The sequence below is a fragment of the Hibiscus syriacus genome, unplaced genomic scaffold (assembly GCF_006381635.1).
Source record: "Hibiscus syriacus cultivar Baekdansim isolate YM2019G1 unplaced genomic scaffold, ASM638163v2 tig00111244_pilon, whole genome shotgun sequence".
Classification (NCBI taxonomy): domain Eukaryota; kingdom Viridiplantae; phylum Streptophyta; class Magnoliopsida; order Malvales; family Malvaceae; genus Hibiscus; species Hibiscus syriacus.
The window spans coordinates 205,240-228,632 of record NW_024063033.1 but is presented as its reverse complement, the minus strand read 5'-3'; the positions used below and the strand labels follow the sequence as shown (position 1 = coordinate 228,632).

The 23,393-nt window shown below is 34.8% G+C and overlaps 1 pseudogene; it reads right to left on the bottom strand.

Moving 5' to 3' along the window:
• Window positions 1-18,785: 18,785 nt before the first annotated feature.
• LOC120157340 lies at window positions 18,786-20,399 on the bottom strand (annotated as a pseudogene).
• Between the last annotated feature and the right edge of the window lie 2,994 nt (window positions 20,400-23,393).

Below are 23,393 nucleotides of genomic sequence, written 5' to 3'. Positions count from 1 at the left end.
GGGGCACCGAAGAGCAAGGTCTAGATTTTGTTTGACCCAGGGGTATTGACCTTTAACACGTAATGAGACATTCTGGTGCCAATTAAGAAGTTCTTCCATCCACCATGAAACCTTATTGCACTGGAATTATCCTGTTTGAATGTGTTTGTGTTCTTTCTTTATTTTCTTAAAATAGTTTGATGATTGAACTTATGTCGTTTTCCAAGGTTATGAGCAATAAATCAAGTTTTAATCTTTTAATTCTTTGAATATCGAATTAATTAAAGTTTCTTTTACTACTCCATTAATTATAGACTTTTGACAAGTGGAAAGATTAGACCTTCCATATCCCATCCAAAGCCGGAAAAACCATTACTTGGTTCCTTACCCGAAATAACATATGTTTTGACATCTCTTCCCGCTGAAATAATAAATTCATGCCCTTATCCTCCATGAGACACCAAAATTCATACTTTTACCTTCCCAGACAGAGATGATCCCTCCTTAACACTATATTTTCCAAGATAGATGGCTTCAGATTAATTCATTTCCCTTCCTAAACACAACCGACATTTATTACTAACCTCAATAAATCTTGGAGGCATAAAGTACGAGATGGTCGTATGTACAAGAACCATTTCTGCAAGAAAGACAATATGGAGTGTAACATATCAAGTTTTGTAAGAGAATTCGAATAATTGGGGCATACTAGGAGCAAAGTGAAGTAGAAATAAAGGGAATAATTGAAATAATTATATCATGCAATAATTACATTTTTTCATGTAAATAAGGTTAATCCAGAACACTTGTCCCCTAGGGATACCTCTTTTACAAAGACTTTCATTTATGAGATGATGACCACCTTTATTTCAGTTATCCTTTCAAAAAAAATATCCCTAGTTGTCCCCATTTGATCCTATAGTATTTTTCTTCTAATTCAACTCTAACCAAGGATCACCCTCCATACCGGGGGGTAAGGTGAAGGAAATCTGCTTACAGAGGCAAGTCATGGAAAAATAAAGTAAGAAATAACAAGATAACACAAGGTGGATCAAATACGATGCACTCGAAGATCAAATCGAGTTGACAACTGTAACACCCTAATTTAGGGGCTAAATTTAAGAAATTATAAAGTGGTGAACATAATTGGAATTTTGGAAGGAATTTGAGATTAAATTGAAAAATTTCAAAGTTGCAGACCGTTTTATAAAGTACAAGAAATTCAGTGACTAAACTCATGATTTGAACATTTTTCTTTTATGATGAATTATAACACCCATTTCCCGTGTATTTTGCAGATTAATTTCCCAGTTTCCCTCCCCCCTTCAACCCTCCTTTCAACTTCGATCTACTCGCTGTCCGACCTCCGATCGAAGAACTGAAACCACCATCGTGTTCGTTGTCGACCGAGAAACAAAACCCCTCAAACTTTTCATCGTGAATCGTCGTCGTTCGTCGTTAATTTCAGTTGGAAGTATCGTCGGTAATAACTTGATTTCAATTGGTTTTTTATTGATTCACGATGATCCGGTCATCCGTTTACGCCACCTCCCGCACCATCGTGTTCCTTGAATCATTCCGAGTCCACCGGTGTTCTCTGTTTCTCCGTCATCACCGGCACGTGGAGGGGTGAGATCGTCAAAGTTTTCGACGTTTCGAAATCGAGCTCTCCGTCGTTCAAAATTGTGAACCGGACTTTATAAGTGCCTCAAAATCGCTTAAAATATTTTTAGGAATTTTTCGGAATTTTTCGACACTGTATCACTGTTCACGCGCCCCATGCGCCACCCCCAAGAGTGGGCATCGTCTGGTTGTAATTAATTTCTGTTTGGGTGCTATTTGTGTAAAATTCGGGTGTTAGTTTGGTAAATATTTGCAGAAGGTTGCTAATTTTGTAATTAATTTATGTTAGGGTGATATTTGTGTAAAATGGTCGACTGTTGACTGTTAACCGGCGTTGACCACTGTTGACTAGAACTTTGATCGGCTTTGACCGGGCATTAAACGACCTTTGACTTTGACCAAATATACCTATCCTAACGTTTTTCGACGTTCCGAATCTGATTCTGCAGTCTGTTTTTTGAAATTCGGACCCAAAGGTCTCGAAATTTCCATTCAAACCCATTGACTTTGATTTTGACCGAAAATTTCAAATTTTTGAAAAGTCATATTTTATGCTTTCGATGTCCTGAATCCGAATCCGAAGTCTGTTTTGCCAAATACGAACCCGATAAGCTATTTTTCACTGATTTATCATCCGATTCGATCCGTTTTTCAAAATTAAGCTCCACTTTTTATGTAATTTCTGTTGATATGGATCCGAGGAAATATTGGAAGTTAAATTAAAGATCAAAGGCGTTCGAATGAAATTTATATGGATGATTAATATGGCACAAAAATCGAGGTAATACTTTACTACCTCTTTATGCTTTATGGAACATGTTGATATTGGTAAATGCATGAATAAGATAATGTTGATCACTTTTGTGGACTTGAATAATTTATACACTCGATATGAATGTGGTAGATTCTGTAACTGAATACGGATCGAATGACTAATATAAGAGATTGATGAATTATTATAATTAAATTACAAGTTTGTGATTAGTGATAAAGAAATGAACCCCGGATTTGTAACTTATATTTTATATCATCAAAGGTTAAATGTTAAAGGTATTTGGATGAAAAATTATGAGAATACTTCGGTAGGGTAAATTTACGAAAATACCCTTATGTTGTAGGATGACAAGAATTGTCTCTGAAAGTTGGTTAATAACTCTGAAAAGACATATTGATCCGATATAATTACAGATGTGCATAAGAAATGCTAGTTTTGCTTGGAAAAATTGGATAACTGGTTTTTAATGCCAAAAAAGGGTTTGCGCAAGATGCTAAAAGTTTGTTAAGGAATAATTTCAAGATCAGAGAATGTTCGGCAAAGCAATTGACCATATGATCTTTAAATTATAATTATCTTCGTTAAGAGCTAATACCGAAATTATCTGGTTAGGAAATTATGAAAATGCCCCTGAGAGGTAAAATAGTCCGAGTTGACCCTGAATAAGAAAATACTTTGAGGAATTATACTTCACTCGATTAAGTACGAATTTGATTGTTAAGATCCTGACTTAGTGCAGACAATTCTTGATATTTCGTTGGTAAAAATCTGAGAAGGCACTTGACCCAAAAATATCTGAGTTACGAGTAAATACCTGAAGAACAATTTATCGGGGTGCTCTTTTATTAAAATTGTTCGAAGGGACTGAAATAGATGATAAATTGGAATTAAATAATAAGACAGGATGAAAGAAAATGATTGAAATACATTGGATCTGTAGAATGACCAGAATACCCCTGTAATGGAAATGACCCAAGAATATCACCAAGCTCAGGAATGATTAGATATCCTCGAGCTCTGAAATGAATGGAATAAAATTGAACACCAAAATTACAAAAATAACCTTATGGCCTAAACTAAGTAAATGTCTTGGATTAATTAAGGAATCCAAATAAGCATAAGTGTTGGACTACCTTTAAAAGTAATAGAACATAATTTAAGTGAGTAGATCAACCCTAAAGCTATATCAATACTTGGATGGCATATATTACTTGAATGCGTGTTCGTCTTCTCAAGTTTGGCTTGATGATAAATTTTGGAAGTATTCAGCTCAGCTCAACTCTAGATCATATTCAGTACTAAGAATTGGACGTTTGTTCGACAAATCAACCACGAAGACCAAATTTTATGGAATAGAAGTACAACATGTATATAAAATTTAGAAACGTTTGAATTACTCTGGAAAATCCTGAAATAACTGGAATGGACATGATTGCTAAATGAACTAGGTAACCTCAATGATTGAGGATTTAGTAAGTGATTTGGATAGGTCTGGAAAATCTGATGAGTTTACATAGTGTACAATTACAATGGGTTATGAACAAAATAATCAAATACGCCAGCATTACATGATATTATGGAAGCGTAGAAATGAAATAAAGACATAGGAAGATCTATTCAGCGATGATTTCAAAAAAATGATATTTGGACAAGAATTTGTGGTATTAAAGAGTAAATACCCTGGAAGAACAATGAATTGACCAATCGAAAAGCATTGTTCTGGGAACTATTCATCTAAGAGTTGTTCGATAATCCGATCAATCGACATAGAATGTAAATGTCCTGAACCTTCATTTCTTCCTTATCAGCTCAAGTCACATTATGAATAATGATGATTCTGTCAATTATTGAACTCTTCCAATAGTGATTCTGAATTCCAATATTCAATCGGTATACTGAAGATCCGTGTTCCTCTACTTATTAAGTTTATCCAATATCTTTGAATACTATCTGTAAATTTTGGTGTGTTCCCTACTCACATGAATATTTTACATGATTTTTGATTTGATTTATGATCTGATACTTGATATGAATTCTGATCTGATATCTGACATGGATTCTAATCTGATACTTGACTTGGATTCTAATCTGATACTTGACCTGGATTTTGATATAATACTTGACGTGAATTATGATTTGATTTTTGATATATCCGTTTATGGACATAACATGTTTTATTTGGGGGGTAATGTTGGAGGAAGAATACCTGGAGGCTCCTCGGCTGTGTGCTCAGGACCTTACTTACCGGCTCCTCGGCTGTGTGCTCAGGGCCTTACTGGACTTGACGGTGGGTGTATGGTTATGGGGAACCTACACATTTTGGACTTGACGGATGGGGGTATATATATATATATGTTTTAAAAAGATCTAAAAAGTTACATGATTTTTGGGAACACACTAGATAACCTATTCTGATCTCCTGAACCTATATATCTGAAATATTTCCATCTCAACTGAATATTATCTGTTACTACCTGAAATATCAATGGGACCTCAGCTCAACCTAAAAAAAAATCTATAGATATCTGAACCAATAAGGAAATATATATTTATTGTATCTGCACGTTCTTCAGCATCATCTGGTAGTTCTGTATTACTGAGCTTTCCGAAGCTCACTCTATTACTCACCATTACAGGTTAAAAGGATTGAACCAGTGCATCTATCGACATCAGTAAAGGAATTCTTCCGGCGTTGTTTGCAGAGTATGGTACATGTGATTAGGGGGCATGTAATTTATTTTGATTTATATACGAGTCTGAAAATCTATTTTATTTTTGAATACTGATAAATGATTTTATAAGTTTACATTTTGATAAAAAGTTTTAAATTTTCTGCTATTTTTACAGTGGGTCGCTCCGGTGGCCCTAATGTGACACTCTAGATCAGATCGGGTTACCCGTATCGGTCTGAGGGGGTTACATTTAGTGGTATCAGAGCTATGGTTTGAGTCAAAAATTTCAAGATAGACCGACCGGTTGAATGTCAAAATATGTCTGATCAGTACATGCCCCTAGACTACAATCGTATCTCTCTAAGCCGGAACTCCAGGGCTGAGTTCCTATCTATAATGAGTAAACCGAAGTTTCTATCCGTTAAGGCTATACTTGTACAAAAAGGAATACCAGTAACATCTGTCTAAATGCTGTAAAGTACCACTGAGCCATGTAAGAGTTAATTATCCGAGAAATGCTGACTCGACTCCAGAAATGAAATTGGGATATGCTGCTGCTCTGTGAGCCTATTCACGTAACCAATGCTGAATTGATTTCACAAGGATAAAGTTGTTTTGATTATTTACTTGGACTGAGGAAGAATTCTGATGAGAATGTATACTCAGCTGGTTAAGGATTAGTAGAGAACACGTACTTTTGTAAAAGCTATTAAAGATATGAAAGAACTGATGAAAGTTTCATTTCTGCAATAATGTGACATGAATGAATTTCGAGGACGAAATTCTTTTAAGGAGGGGAGAATTGTAAGACCCTAATTTAGAGGCTAAATTTAAGAAATTATAAAGTGGTGAATTTAATTGGAATTTTGGAAGGAATTTGAGGATTAAATTGAAAATTTTCAAAGTTGACAGACCGTTTTATAAAGTGCAAGAAATTCAGTGACTAAACTCATGATTTGACCATTTTTCTTTTGGGATAAATTATAACACCCATTTCCCGTGTATTTTGCAGATGAACTTCTCAGTTTCCCTCCCCCCTTCAACCCTCCTTTCAACTTCGATCTACTCGTCGTCCGACCTCCTATCGACGAACTGAAACCACCATCGTGTTCATTTTCGACCGAGGAACAAAACCCCTCAAACCTTTCGTCGTGAATCGTCGTCGTTCGTCGTTAATTTCATTCGAAGTATCGTCGGTAATAACTTGATTTCAATTGGTTTTTTATCGATTCACGATGATCCGGTCATCAGTTTACGACACCTCCCGCACCATCGTGTTCCATGCATCGTTCCGAGTCCACCGGTGTTCTCTGTTTCTCCGTCATCGCCAACACGTGGAGGGGTGAGACCATCAAAGTTTTTGACGTTTTAGAATCGAGCTCTCCACGGTTCAAAATATTGAACCGGGATTTATAAGTGCCTCAAAATCGCTTAAAATAATTTTTAGGAATTTTTTCGGGAATTTTCCGACACCGTATCACTGTTCACACGCCACCCCCAAGAGTGGGCATCGTTTGGTTGTAATTAATTTCTGTTTGGGTGCTATTTGTGTAAAATTTAGGTGTTAGTTTCGTAAATATTTACAGAATGTTGCTAATTTTGTAATTAATTTCTGTTAGGGTGATATTTGTGTAAAATGGTCGACTGTTGACTGTTAACTGGCGTTGACCACTGTTGACCAAAAATTTGACCGGGCATTAAACGACCTTTGACTTTGACCAAGTATACCTATCCGGACGTTTTTCGACGTTCCGAATCCGATTCCGCATTCCGTTTTTCGAAATTAGGATTTGAAGGTCTCGAAATTGCCAGTCAAACCCATTAACTTTGATTTTGGCAAAAAATTTCAAATTTTTGAAAAGTCATATTTTATGCTTTCGATGTCCTGAATCCGAAGTCCGTTTCGCCAAATTCAAACTTGGCAAGCTGTTTTTTTACTGATTTATCAGCCGATTCGATCCGTTTTCATAATTAAGCTCTATTTTTTTATGTAATTTCTGTTGATATGGATCCGAGGAAATATTGGAAGTTGAATTTAAGATCAAAGACGTTCGAATGGAATTTATATGGTCGATCAGTATGACACAAAAATCGAGGTAATACTTTACTACCTCTTTATGCTTTATGGAACATGTTGATATTGGTAAATGCATGAATAAGATGATGTTGATCACTTTTGTGGACTTGAATAATTTATACACTCGATATGAATGTGGTAGAAATTCTGTAACTGAATACGGATCGAATGACTAATATAAGAGATTGATGAATTATTAGAATTAAATTACAAGTTTGTGATTGGTGATAAAGAAATCAACTCTGGATTTGTAACTTATATTTTATATCATCAAAGGTTAAATGTTAAAGGTATTTGGATGGAAAATTATGAGAATACTCCGGTAGGGTAAATTTACGAAAATACCCTTATATTGTAGGATGACAAGAATTGTCCCTGGAAGTTGGTTAATAACTCTGAAAAGACATATTGATCTGATATAATTATAGATGTGCATAAGAAATGCTAGTTTTGCTTGGAAAATTTGGATAACTGGTTTTTAATGCCAAAAAGGGTTTGCGCAAGATGCTAGAAGTTTGTTAAGGAATAATTTCAAGATCAGAGAATGTTCGGCAAAGCAATTGACCATAGGATTTTTAAATTATAATTATTTTCGTTAAGAGATAATATCGAAATTATCTGGTTAGGAAATTACGAAAATGCCCCTAAGAGGTAAAATAGTCCGAGTTGACCCTGAATGAGAAAATACTTTAAGGATTTGTACTTAACTCGATTAAGTACGAATTTGATTGTTAAGATCCTAACTTAGTGCATAAAATTCTTGATATTCCGTTGGTAAAAATCTGAGAAGGCACTTGACCCGAAAATATCCGAGTTACGAGTAAATACCTGAAGAATAATTTATCGGGGTGCTCTTTTATCAGAATTGTTCGAAGGGACTGAAATAGATGATAAATTGGAATTAAATAATAAGACAGGATGAAAGAAAATGATTGAAATACATTGGATCTGTAGAATGACCATAATACCCCTGTAATGGAAATGACCTAAGAATATCACCAAGCTCAGGAATGATTGGATATCCTCGAGCTCTGAAATGAATGGAATAAAACTGAACACCAAAATTACCAAAAATAACCTTATGACCTAAACTAAGTAAATGTCTTGGACTAATTAAGGAATCCAAATAAGCATAGGTGTTGGACTACCTTTAAAAGTAATAGAACACAATTTAAGTGAGTAGATCAACCCTAAAGCTATGCCAATACTTGGATGGCATAGATATTACTTGAATGCGTGTTCGTCTTCTCAAGTTTGGCTCGATGATAAATTTTGGAAGTATTCAGATCAGCTCAACTCTAGATCACATTCAGTACTAAGAATTGGACGTTTGTTCGACAAATCAACCACGAAGACCAAATTGAATGAAACTGAAGTACAACATGTATCTAAAATTCAGGAATGTTTGAATTACTCTGGAAAATCTCGAAGTAACTGGAATGGACATGATTGCTAAATGAACTAGGTAACCTCAATGATTGAGGATTTAGTAAGTGATTTGGATAAGTTTGGAAACTCTGATGAGTTTGAATAGTGTACAATTATAATGGGTTATGAATAAAATAATCAAATACGCCAGCATTACATGATATTGTGGAAGCGTGGAAATGAAATAAAGACATTGGAAGATCTATTCAGCGATGATTTCAAAAAATGATATTTGGACAAGAATTTGTGGTATTAAAGAGTAAATACCCTGGAAGAACAATGAATTGACCAATCGACAAGCATTAGTTCTGGGAAATATTCATCTAAGAGTTGTCCGATAATTCGATCAATCGACATAGAATGTAAATGTCCTGAACCTTCATTTCTTCCTTATCAGCTCAAGTCGCATTCAGAATAACTGATGATTCTGTCAGTTATTGAACTCTTCCAATAGTGATTCTGAATTCCAATATTCTATCGGTATACTGAAGATCCGTGTTCCTCTACTTATTAAGATTATCCAATATCTTTGAATACTATCTGTAAATTCTAGTGTGTTCCCTACTCACATGAATATTTTACATGATTTTTTATTTGATTTCTGATATGATACTTGACATGGATTCTGATATGATATCTGACATGGATTCTGATATGATACTTGACTTGGATTCTGATCTAATACTTGACTTGGATTCTGATCTGATACTTGACCTGGATTTTGATAAGATACTTGACGTGAATTTTGATTTGATTTTTGATATATCCGTTTACGGACGGAACATGTTTTATTTGGGGGGTAATATTGGAGGAAGAATACCTGGAGGCTTCTCGGCTGTGTGCTCAGGGCCTTACTGGACTTGACGGTGGGTGTATGGTTCTGGGGAACCTACACATTTTGGACTTGACGGATGGGGGTATATATATATATATATATGTTTTAAAAAGATCTGAAAAGTTACATGATTTTTGGGAACACACTAGATAACCTATTCTGATCTCCTGAACCTAGATATCTGAAATATTTCCATCTAAACTGAATATTATCTGTACTACCTGAAATATCAATGGGACCTCAACTCAACCTAAAAAATCTATAGATATCTGAACCAATAAGAAAATATATGTTTATCTGTATCTGCACGTTCTTCAGCATCATCTGGTAGTTCTGTATTACTGAGCTTTTCGAAGCTCATCTATTACTCACCATTGCAGGTTAAAAGGATTGAACCAGTGCATCTATTGACATCAGTAAAGGAATTCTTCCGGCGTTGTTTGCAGAGTATGGTACATGTGATTATGGGCCATGTAATTGTATTTTGTTTTATATACGAGTCTGAAAATCTATTTTATTTTTGAATAATGATAAATGATTTTATAAGTTTACGTTTTGATAAAAAGTTTTAAATTTTATGCTATTTTTACAGTGGGTGTCTGAGGGGGTTACAACAACACATAGAGAAAAAAGAAGAGATATAACAAAAAGAACAAGAAAAACATAAAAAAAGAAAGTAAAAAATAGAGAGAGAGAAAAAAATACTTCAAGACGAGTGACTCAATAATCCTCAAACCACAAGGTTGATAAAATACGACTAGTTTGAAGATCCAGATTCAATAAGAAGATCAAGAATGCGATGGCATAGCGAGAGGGAGATGACCTCTAAGGTGAAAACCCAAAATTGGTAGTATAGTGGGATCTAGAAAAATGAAGAAAATGAAATGGTTATAAGAAGATTCAAATCGAGCAATAAATCATTGAAGACAACAGAACGAATTGATCATTGGTTCGATAACCCTTAAATACTTGTTTGGGCCTATTTATCATTTTCTTTCATAACCGTGAGCCTTGGCCTACGTTACGTGCCTGAAAAGTCCCTTCTAATCATACATAGATTTCTAAGTAGAAAGAGTATATTCAGATTTCATTCCACCCCTTAGGGTTAATTTTATTTGCAAAAAAATAGTTTTCTAAAATCTTTAATGCATGATAGGGAAAAATAACAAAAAAAGGGTTCAAGACGTAAAATTTTAGATGGCATCTTGAAAAAAGGAGTATTTGAGTTGAAAACCTAAAAAGGCGACTAGAATATGAAGATTGTACATATATTATAGAGTAAATGGTCTTATACATCTCTTGAGTACTGCACAACCCAAAGGCGTTCACGAAGGCTGGGAACCGGTGAATATTTTTAGAAGATGAGCATAATGATCACTTTTCATCATCAAGGATGCAAGATTTCAACCCATGAAACCAACCTGAAACACATTACCTCTCCAAATTAATCTGAAACACTCTACCTTCCCAAGTCAGCCTAAGCTTTATATCAGTATTAATCTCTACACTTGTCAAATGTATATAATTTTCGAAAGATTAAAATAAAGTTGATTTATTTGATATTCAATGAACTCTTGTTTTACAATTTTCTTTGATTATGAGCTTGAAGAAAATGGCAACATTTTTTAAACTTATTCATCAAACTTTTTTCACATTTCTAAAAATTAAAAGATGAATAAAAATATATTTAAATAGAACAATATCAAGTAAAAAAGGTCCTTGAAGCTGGTAAGAATCATTCTGCCTCCATTGGAAAAAGAACAAACGATGCCATAATAATGAAACATTCCACAATCTTAAAAGCAAATAGTCCGAGAGATCAGAAGGACTAGAGGATAAAACTTCTAACACTTCCTTGTGACGTCATCGATAACCCATTAAGAAGCAGATGATCGCCTTAGTCGAAAAGGGTACATATCTCAGTTCATAGCAAATATGCAAGACATTTTTGTTATAAGAATTTATCACTTCTTAAGTGTCAATTTGAGTGTAGCATCATGAAGAGAAGCCCTTGAACTATTCGATAACATTTCTGTTGATGGCATATGATTGTTGATTAGTGACACAAAGTGAAACCATTCGAGATTAAGGTTTTGGCACAAAGAGAGCCATGAATGCCCTCATTGGGGCATTACCAAAACCAAATCTCGTTGAGATCACAATATTCAAATCAAACAGACATGATGAATGAGCCTCACCGTTTGGAGTACTAAGGGCAGAATGAAAACAAACAGAGTTTACCTGGAGAAACATATCATTCATGCTTTAGTTGGAAGTCTTGTCCCGAGAAACAAATTTGATTGACCGATCGAGTTAGGGACAAAATGGTGTCAAGGCCGTATACCTAATCATAACAAGAATTCAAGAGATAAAGCATTTCCTTCGGAATGAAGATAGAAAATAAAGAACACAAGATGATCAGGTTGATCCCCAAAAAATTACAAACTTTAGCTGACAAGTTATTGAGGAATGATCCATTCAAAGACGACCAAGTGAAGAAAGACTAAGATCTTCACTTTGATGCGAGAAAAAGAATTGATGATCACCATTTCTGCATAGAAGAAAGTCAACATTATATTTAGATACATTTAAGTGCATTCATATTGTCATACATTTGTACATAATTCTTACATATTTTCCAAGTAAATAAAAGAAAGAAAAGAAAAATTAGAATTCAAGCCTCAAATGGAGGGAATTACATTACGAGTGGTAGAACCTCAAGAATTGAGGAACCCAATATACATAACAATCATTTTTGAAGTGATACATGTTACCCAGCTATCATGTTTTTTTAAAAGAAACTAAGTCTGATTTTCAGAGGTTTCTTAACATTATTCTATTGAATTTTTAAAGAATCTAAGACTAATTTTTAGAGGTTCCTTGATGATAACGGTAAATGAATTTTTGAAGAAGTAAGGTTCGATTTCCAAAGGTTTCTCAATGATGAGTTCTTCGGGCCTTGTAACATACAATTTCATTATTCTGGTGATTTTTTGTGCATAAATGTCAAAGGCAAAAGAAACAATGAATGTTTCCCTACCAGTAGTTATGATGCCGATCCAATATGGAGTTCATAAGGGATTTCTATAAATTCTAATTTCACCCATTTGGAAGGTCGTGTTCTGTCTGCACCAAGATTAAAAGCGGATGACCGGGAAGTCCTCTTTCCGCTAAATGGGCGATAGAACTTTTAAAAAATTAATACAAAATTGGGAAGGTTGAATTCGATGTTAACAATCGAGCAAAAACCTTTAATTCCGGTTGTTTCTAAGGTTCCAACTATCATCATTTTCATGGATGTATCGTAGAACTTGTCAGGAAACGTGAATGTTTTGTCAGTTTTTAAGACAGTGGCTGTTGATTTTTTCCAAAAGGTAGTAGCGAGTACACGGTCTCCAAAGCTTGAAATGATAAATTCTTTTTTCAAAATATTTCTGGAAAAGATGAAAGCTCTATTGGATTTCTACACAAGTTAAGGCAGGAAAAGCCAAATTTATCAAAGGTAAAATTTATTAGGGCAAGATGCGCCCATTCACAAGTCAAGATTTGCAAGAATGCACTCAGGTGCGACATATAAAGAAGACAATCGAACTGGGAAGAGAAAGAAGACTGCTCTTGCAACCATTCCCAACATATCAAGAGAACATGCATTCATATATATTACATGAATTTACATTTTTGCATCATGCATTTTATCATTTCATACACATGATAAATTTTGATTTCCCTCTCATGAGGATGTCTGTAAAGTCTATTTAGAGAAACTATTTCATCATTCTTAGGATCATTTTTTAGAAAAAAATTTGAGTCATTCTTAGGACTGTTTATCTAGAATGTCATTTGAGTCATTTTTAAGTTTTTTCCCTAGAAGCCTTTTCAGTAATACCTTTCTTCAATTTGACTTTTTTTGTTTAGAGAAATCAAGAATGTACCAGGAATTGATAAGATCGTTTCAATGCGAATATGCAGTGTTGTTTCCAAGATGGACCCAACAAAGACGAAAACTCAGCAAAGATAAATGAGCAAAGATTCACCAGGCAATAGAATTTGCAACACTAAAATGACAACATGCATGCATATTTAGGCATTTGCAAAATACGAGCATACACATTCATTTTTCATCAAGTTTTGAATATTTGATAGGAATTCAAAGAGTCAATAAAGATTTCATTTCACGCTTTCAACAAAGAATTAATCCATATTTTTCACCATTGAAAGAAATGGATCTCAACAAAAATTGAGGACCATTGGGTCATTACCTTTGGGTACTTTAAATACAAATCACTGGAATATGATAATCTTTTACAGGTTTAAAATTTTTCAAAGAGATGATAAACCAATTAACATTTCCAATGGAAGGGTTCGTAATGAGAAGAACTCGTCCGACGAGGGAGAAGAAGTTCATAATGAGAAGAAGTTCATAATGAGAAGAACTTGTTCAACCTTTGGTCGATCCACCACATAATGAGGTGGATCAACATTTCTAATAAAGAAGTTCATAATGAGAAGAACTTGTTCAAATACTTTGCTTATCCATCGCATATGGAGTTGGATCAGCATCATTACTTTGATCGATTCCATCACAGAATGAGGTAGATCAAAATTTCCAGTGAAGAGTTCATAATGAGAAGAACTCGTCCGATAAGGGATAATAAGTTTGTAATTAGAAGAACTTGTTCAACCTTAGCTCATTTCCATCAAGTAAGGAGTTGGAACAGCACAAACACTTTGCTCATCCATCGCATATGGAGTTGGAACAACATCATCACTTTGATCGATTCCATCACAGAAGTAGGTGGATCAACATTTCCAGTAGAGAGTTCATAATGAGAAGAACTCGCCCGATTAGAAGAATTTGTTCAACCTTTGCTCGTTTTCATCATATAAGGAGTTGAAACAGCACCAATACTTGGCTCATCCATTGCATATGGAGTTGGATCAACATCACCACTTTGTTCGATTACATCACAGAAGAAGGTGGATCAATATTTCCAGTGGAGAGTTCATAATGAGAAGAACTCATCCGATGAGGGAGAAGAAGTTCATAATGAGAAAAAATTATTCAAACACTTTGCTCATCCATCGCATATGGAGTTGGATCAATGTCATTACTTTGATTGATTCCATCACGGAAGGATGTGGATCAACATTTTCAGTGGAGAGTTCATAATGAGAAGAACTCGTCCGATGAGGGAGAAGAAGTTCATAATGAGAAGTACTTGTTCAACCTTAGCTCATTTTCATCACATAAGGAGTTGGAACAACACAAACACTTTACTCATCCATCACATATGGAGTTGGATCAGCATCATCACTTTGATCGATTCTATCACAGAAAGAGATGGATCAATATTTCTACTGGAGAGTTCATAATGAGAAGAACTCATTTGATGAGGGAGAAGAAGTTCATAATGAGAAGAACTTGTTCAAACTTATATCGTTTCAATCACATAAGGAGTTGGAACATTACCAATACTAGGCTCATCCATCACATATGGAGTTGGATCAACATCATCACTTTGTTCGATTTCATCAAAGAAGGAGGTGGATCAACATTTCTGATGGGGAGCTCATAATGAGAATAACTCATCCGATGAGGGAGAAGAAGTTCATAATGAGAAGAACTTGTTCAACCTTAGCTAGATTTCATCGTATAAGGAGTTGCAACAACACCATCATTTCACTCGTCCATCACAAAAGGAGTTGGATCAGCATCACTTTTGCTTGTGCATCACATAAGGAGTTGGATCATCATCATCTTGGCTTGTCCATCACATAAGGAGTTGGATTAGCATCTCCTTGGGATAACCATCGCAAATGAGTTGGGTCAACGTTTCTGAGAGAATAAGTTCATAATGAGAAAAACTTGTTCAATTAGGTCTTACCCATCATAGAAGGGAGTGGATTGACATCCCCAATGAAGAGTTCATAATGAGAAGAACTCGCCGGATAAGAAGAGCTTGTAGTGCCAGAATTGCAGCAACATAAGTCGGATAAAAATTGGTGCTTTATGTCTTTGCTCTATTCCTGTTTCACAGCAATGAACAAAGAGGAACAACTGTAATCACCAATTTTTACCCAAAATACATATAATAATAATAATAATAATACAAAAAAAGTCAAACAAGGCCACTATACCCTACCATCCACCTCTGACCAGCACAGCAACACCATCCCTTCTACACCAACTCAACTGTAGTACCCATGCCCTGCCACCTCTACACCATGCCTATTCAACTTCACCAAATCCTCACCAACAACCATACAGGACAAGGAAAATTAGCAAAAAACAAGGATTTTTTATTATTATTTTGTCTACAAAAAGAACGGGTTATATAAAAAACCAAATAAAGATATAAGGGTTTTATTTCTTTCCCCAATTTTATCTTCTCTCTAGAAAAAAGAGTAGATTGTAAACTCCCATTCCCTTGATTTTTTTTTCGAAACCAATACAACAAAAAGAGGGTATTCAAATATATCAAGAAAAATAGAAAAAAAAACATTTTTCTAAAGGTACCTTAGGGACTTTCTTCTTTTTGGGTTCTTTTTTTAGTGTGCATGAAAGTTTGAAGGTAAAATAGAAAGAAGAAGGTTAGTGTTAACTGTCTCTTCGGGCTTATCGTCGGAGTTTGGGTCGTCGAAGAATAAGGAGTTTAAAATTTGAGAGGGGTTAGGCTCTCGGTTTTAGAGGTTTAGCCCCAAATTGAGACTTTAGGTTTTCGTATGGGGGTTCCTTTGGGTTTATGTGTTTTAGATCTAGGGTCCGACCACCGTTGGTGGTGATCGGAAGGCATGGGTGGCCTATTCACGGTGGTTTGTAGGTTGGGAGCCTTCGGTCGAACAAAGAAAAGAGAGAAGGGGATTTAGTCGTTTTATTTTTACCTTAGGTCACCTTCTCGGTCGGAGTTAGGAAGGATCGAAATGAGACAAGGCCATCGTTAGGGTTCTCCATGGTGACCGGAATCATAGTGAGAGGGAGAAGAGAGTGTAAGAGTAAAAATCGGTTAGTTTAGGTTTTATCATGTTAATATAATTAGGTTTATATTAAAATTTTAGGGTTAATCATGCTATAGTCCCTTAACCTTCACCATGTTTTAACTTTTTGGTCACTAGTTTTAGGGTCAAATCATTTTCTTTGCCGAGTTTTTATATTTTAGTCACTACACTCTTCATTTTCTTTGATTTCAATACTCTGCTTTTATTTTATTTTAATTTAGTCATTGTCTTATTTTGCCATTTATTTGAAATTGATCACTAAATTTTATATTATTACATTTTAGTCACTAATTAGTTCTATTATCTTTATTTATTTATGAATTTGATGTGATACTTTCAATTTATGCATTTTGGTCACTATTTATTTCTTATTTGCTATTGTTCTTTTATTTATGCATTTTAGTCATTGTTTATTTTTGATTTAGCTATTGTTCTTTTATTTTATGCATTTTAGTCACTATTTATTTCTGATTTGGGTACTATTTTTTATTTCATTTTAATCCTTATTGTTTAAAATACGAATATTAAACTTTATCGACATTGTGTGATCCGATCCGGGATACGACCCATATTATTATGGTCTGGACTCTATTAACATCTAACCACTAACCGCTAACCACTAACTTGTTATTTATTTATTTTATTTTTGAACCATAGTACGACCTTACGATGACCCACCCCGGGGTACGACTCACATTATTTACGATTCGGGTTAAATATTAAAAATTAACATTAAAGATTTATTTTTATTGCTCTTTAATTTTTTTTAATTTAAATTTTATGCACATTTAATTTTCTACCCTTTACTTTTTATTTATTTAATTTCAGTCCTCTAATTTCATTGCTTTAATTTTCTACCATCCAGCTCAGTTGGTAGATCACAAGGTTCTTAACCTTCAGGTCGTGGGATCGAGTCACATGGAGGGCATTTCATAATTTGGAGGTCTCCTACGGAAGCTGCTCTCAACCTAGTGTCGGGGGCAGCCTACTATCTTACCTCCCCCTTACCCCATTGAATATGGGAACAAGGGACAACCATTTATTTCTATCCTTTATTATTCAGAACCTTAATTTTAGCCCTTTGATTATTGCACTTAATTTTATGTTTATTTTAGTCCACTAAATATGTATGCATGTTTCATATTTATTATTGAGTGCCTTATTTTGCTATCTTGTATTTTGGTCCTATTTTAGATTACCATATCTTTTAAGTTTACCTTTTAAATTTAGATTCCTTTTGATTTAATCCCTAGAGCTTTTAATATATTCAGATCACTTAATTAATTAAAATTAATTAGGAATAATATTAGAGCCTCCATCTTATGTCTAATTTCACATTTAGTCCTCTCTTTTTCTCGAGGTTCCAAATTAATTCCTCGAATTGCATAATTGATTAAAATTAAATAGGCTATTAATTAGAGCCTCCACTTTAGATTAGATTTTAATTTTGTCCCTTTAATTTAAGGAGTAATCTGAGTTAGCCCTCGCCTAAATGCTCAAGGTATCATATCGATTATTCAATTCAATAACTAGTTAAAATTAATTTAAGTTAATATTAGATCCTAAAATTTTATGTTTGTGCCTCTATGTTGTTTAATTTTCATAATTTGACACTTTTAGATAAAGAAAGCTTTAATCTACCTTTAGTTTAATTAGGATTAATAATAAATTATTTGATTGCATATTATTTTAAAACCTAAGGCAATATTCACTTATTAGGAAGTCAATAGTATATATCCCGCAAGTATGCTCAGGGGTGACTACTGGTGATTCCCGAAATAGGTCGGCATCCTTTTCAAGACTATATCATGATTTCTAAAATCGAGGCAATGTTCGGTTATTGGGAATAATAGTTTATCTCTCGCATTCATGCTAGGGGCAAATGTTATTGGCTTTAATAAATGAATACCCTTTTCAACTTTGCATCTCTAATGATTTTTAAATTGGATAAAGTTTGAACTCAAAATTTTTGATTCTAAATATAAGGTAATCAACTAGGTACCATTTTTGGGTGTTGTGAGGGTGCTAATCCTTCCCCACGCGTAACTGACTCCCGAACCTATTTTTTGATTTTTATAAACCCTAAAACTTTGTATTTTAATAAAAATAAAGTGTTTTATTAAAATCACAAGTTTTTATGGTGTCCCAATCGCACCTTAAAATGATTGGTGACGACTCCTTACATTCAAAACATTTTCAAAGAAAAAACCCCAAGTTGGTACTAATTTTTCCCCACCAGGGTGAAAAACGGTTTCCACATCCTCCAATCAACTTGTTAACATCTACGTCAATAAATGAATAGTTAGATGGACATTTTGTAACCTTTAATAATCGAAAGACTCAACAAAGCAACGTCCTACAGTCAGAGAATTATTTTGCAACTTGTAATAGTTGAAGGACTTAACAAAGCTCAATCAGAGATATTTCATGAAGAGACATTGCAATTGGAGACTTGATGTCCAGAAATTCTTGAGACACTGATTTCATTGTCGGTCGAGCTATGGGGTTTGTCCGTAAGTATGCGAAGGCAACAAGGGCAACGAAAACAGTGTCTCTCGTCATTTTTTGACTTCTTGGGGGTGACAACCGAGAGTCCAAAACTTCATTTAACATGACACATCGGGTACGATACGACAACAACGACGATGATAGCGTTGACAACAGTTCACCTGGATGCTTTCCCATTAATATTTCCAATGCCAACACCCCAAAGCCATAAATGTCGCACTTTTCAGTCACGACCATCGAATAAGCAAGTTCTGTAATGAAAATGAAAAAATAAGTTATAAATGGATGAAATATGATAAAAATAAAGTACAGAGTGGAGGAGTTGAACCTGGGGCAATGTATCTGTATGTTCCAACCATTATCATTCGATTAGATGAATCGGGATCAAGAAGTTTTGCGGTTCTGAAGTCGGCAACAAAGGGTTCAGATATCGAGTTCAACAAAATGTTATTGCTCGAGATGTCTCGATGAACAATCGGTGGGCTGCAATCATGGTACATATAAGATAGAGCATGTGCGATACCTTTGACAATGCATAGAACATGCTTCTATTTTCCAAGTATTCGTAAACCAAGAACATGCAACGGTTGTGGAGACAGAATCCATGGAGCTTGACAATGTTCCTGTGTCATATCTCCGTTAGAAACTTGATCTCATTTCGGAAACTTTTATCGAAGCCGGCTGCTCGGCTTCGAACCGGTGGAGCTTTTTCAAAGCAATAACGTTGCCACTTGGTAGCACTACTTTGTAGACACTACCGTAACCACCTGTTCCGATGTTATATTTGATGTCGAAATCCCCGATGGCTCTGATGATGTCATCTAATGCGATATTCCCATCGTAGTCCCATACGGAGAATAGGTCTCCGTTTTTTGTTGGAGTATGATCAGGTTTCAAACTTTTCGCAAGACATCGGAATCGGATCACCATCAGTAACACACAAGTTGAGATGAGAAATAACAAGGTTGGAACGAGAATAATGACAGTCAAATTATGTTTCACTTTGATCTTTCTTTTCCTGTTTACAGTTGTTGAAGGAAGGCAACGACGGAAGCCTGTAATGGAACCACATAAGCCCTTGTTTCCTGTGAACGACTTAGTTGGAATCTGCATTAATCCATCAGGAATCAGACCACCCAGTGTGTTAAATAACAAGTTGAAGTGTTGCAGATGATATGACAATCTGGGAATCATGCCCGTGAGATTGTTTTGACTAAAATCAAGAAAGGTTAATTGAGTTAAATTCCCCATTGATGAAGGTATCACACCATCAATGAAGTTCTGGCTCAGATCAAGGTAGGAGAGAGATAATAAGGAACCAATTTGCAGTGGAATCCTTCCACTCAGTTGATTGTTCCCCAAACGTAAGGACCATAAACTTGGCAAATTACCAATCTGAGTTGGAATAGGTCCATTCAGCTTGTTGTGGGAGAGATCCAAGTATTCCAGTGCCTTTAAACTCTCAATTTCATAGGGTATGGTACCCTCCAACATATTTAACCCCATTGATAGCCTGGATAAACTAGGTAAACGAAGTAGAGGAGATGGTATGGAACTGGAAATGTGGTTGGAATAAAGGTATTAATATTCCAGCTTCTTCATGTTTCCAATTTCACTAGGGATGGAACCATGTAAAAGATTTCTATCAAGTTACAACCTTTGCAAATTAGTCAGATAACAAAGAGACGAAGGGATCGAACCTGTGAGTTTATTATTAGTGAGCCACAACACAGTTACACTCGTCAAGTTTCCAATACCTGATGGGAGGAAACCTTCAAAGTGATTTGACAACTGTTGTTTTGATGTCAAAATAAATTCCTTCTTCTCAATTGATAAATGAAGAAAATGCGTAGTAAAGAGAAGTAAGGGTCGATTCCATAGGGACTTGAAAAATTATAAATTTATGTCTGATTTGTTTAAGTCAGGCGTGATATAGTAATATGGGGTTTTGGTAAAAAGTGATTAAGTAATAAAGAGTTTAAATAAAAGGTAATTAAAGTAAAAAAAATAAGAGAATAAAGTTTGTAAATGGATATGGTAAAAACAGCCTTAAGCTTCGCTTTGACTCAATTTTCTTTAGATCATCAAATTAGATTTTTCCTTCGGGATTCACGTCGGTTACTTTGTCTACAAGGTCAATCCCCGTGACTCTATTTTATATACCGAATACCCAAGGAAATCTTTGATTCCGGCTATAGAAATTGATCTAATCAACATCAATTGTCGTAGATCAATTACCGTTTAAGTTCGTGGTGACTGACACGGATTGTTGCTTATATAACCTTCAATTCCGATCTCAATTCCCTCTTGGCGAAGCTATCTCGCCAAGTGTGTTCCCAGGAAGTCGAATGTGCTTTCTATAAGTCGAATCTTCCTCCCACATATTTAATCGTAACAACCTCTTGACCAAAGTCTATCTTTTGATTTTGAAAACTGTTTTGATTTTGAAAAATAAGCGCAGAGATTGAGAGAGATATTCCGAAAATATTAAGGGTATGTTTCAATTCTCCCGTTGGAATTTAGTCATTGCTTCAGCTCACGGCTCATGATAAAATTAGCTAAGCATGAAAAAAGTCATACTTAGCATATTTAAAAACAAAGCTTTAAAATAAAAAGAAAAATCGAAAAACTTGAAAAGTAAAATAAAAGAGAAAACTTTAATAAAACTAGAAAGAAGAAGAAAATTATAATCTGAGTTCTGAGTTTAGGCTTACCCCAAGAGGGTATTTATAGCCTCTCAAAGCCTAAGGATAAACAAAGAAATTAAAATAAAATAATCCTAAAGATAATTGTTTTTTTTTCTAAATTCAAACTTTAAACAAGTATCCTAATGCAACTCTGCTCGTTCATCTTCCATAAGGCATGCTGAGTAGATCTTCTAGAAACCGCCGCTAACTGGACCTTCTAAAAATTGTCACGTCAGACCGTGTCGTGCCCATAGTTGTGCCCATGTCTCCAGCCGTGACCAAATAATAAAAAAATGCATAATACACCCGTTTTACCACTAGTCCTGAAAAGTAAGGACCTGCACAAAAACAAGCATAATACAACCAAATCAGTAGCAATAAATCCACAAGATTAAAGAAATAACGAACAAATATTAATAATTTTGAACACTCATAAAATTCCCCCTCACTTATCCCATACATGTCCTCAAGTATGATATAAACAAATTTGTCGAAAATTCCATTTACCGTTCTTTGTCAAGTTTCACATTCAAGAAAGCAAGGTAGAGACCACAAGAATTATTCAAGTCAAGACATCAATCAATTGAATATCACCAATTGGAACAAGTCAAATGCAATTGTAACATCCATTCATTTATCAATCTCAATGCTTATAACTCTACACCTTACCGGGATTCACTCAAATCACTCAATGTGTTTGGGGTAAAGAAATGCTCAATGTCAGAACTGACACGATATTACCATAGGCCTGCAAGTAAATCAAATCTCCACTACTAATAAGAACAAGATGCATAAATCAAATGGTCTTTTATTGGTTGTAACGGGGCTTAGGTAAAGGTGGGGAAAAGGCTAAATATATGGCTAAAAATTCAAGGCGTGGAACAAACAAATAATAAGTTCAACTCCATCAAATATTAAGCACAACAAGATAAAAAGACAAACTATCAAATAAAAAAAATTCTTTTCTAAATGCATTTGATTTTTTCTCTCTTTGTTGTTGTTTCGTTTTCTTTTTTTTTTCTTTTTTTCTTTCTTTCGAACAACTTTTCTCTTTTTTTTTCTTTCAAATTGCTTGCTGTTTCTTTTTTTCATGGAGCATACATCGGTTAAACTGTTTACTTGCCCTGAAAATGGTAGAAAATAGGGATAAAATAAAAAGTCTCGGGTTTATAAATTTGGTGAAAACAAAGAAATGGGAATAGGCACAAAAGTGGTTAACTAGGGGGAAAATGCATGGGTAGACAATTTAGCGGGGGAAAACAGAATGGTTAATCCTAAGGTGCCCAAATCATTTTTAAGCATCATGTTCATGTATATCTCGACAGTATTTAAAATGCAGTTCTAGAATACAATATCAAATTCGACACACTCAATCCAACAAAATGAGAGCAAAAATGATACTCTCGTAAAGGTTGAAATCTCACCAAATTGTTTCATGCATTGAGCTAAACACATTTCAACAAACAAAATCATGGAATATCAAAAAAATTCCAACTTGATCACAATTCATGCTATTCGCTATCAAGAACATCCTAACCTAAACAATCATGTGTTCTCAAACAAGCATATCATTCCAAAAAATTTCAACAAGAAAAAGAAATTCAAAGAAATTTTCGCAAATCCAACCAACACATACTAGCATCAAAACATAAAGATAAGAAAAAGGGAAATTCAACCTACACTCTACTCTCCCTCACTTAAAGTGTTTTGCCTCAAAACGTAAAATTAAAGTGCAAGAGAAGGAATAGAGTACTCCCCGGATTTAATGTCGATCACGGCCATGGCCTCGGCCGCGGTGGGAGGCGCTGGGACG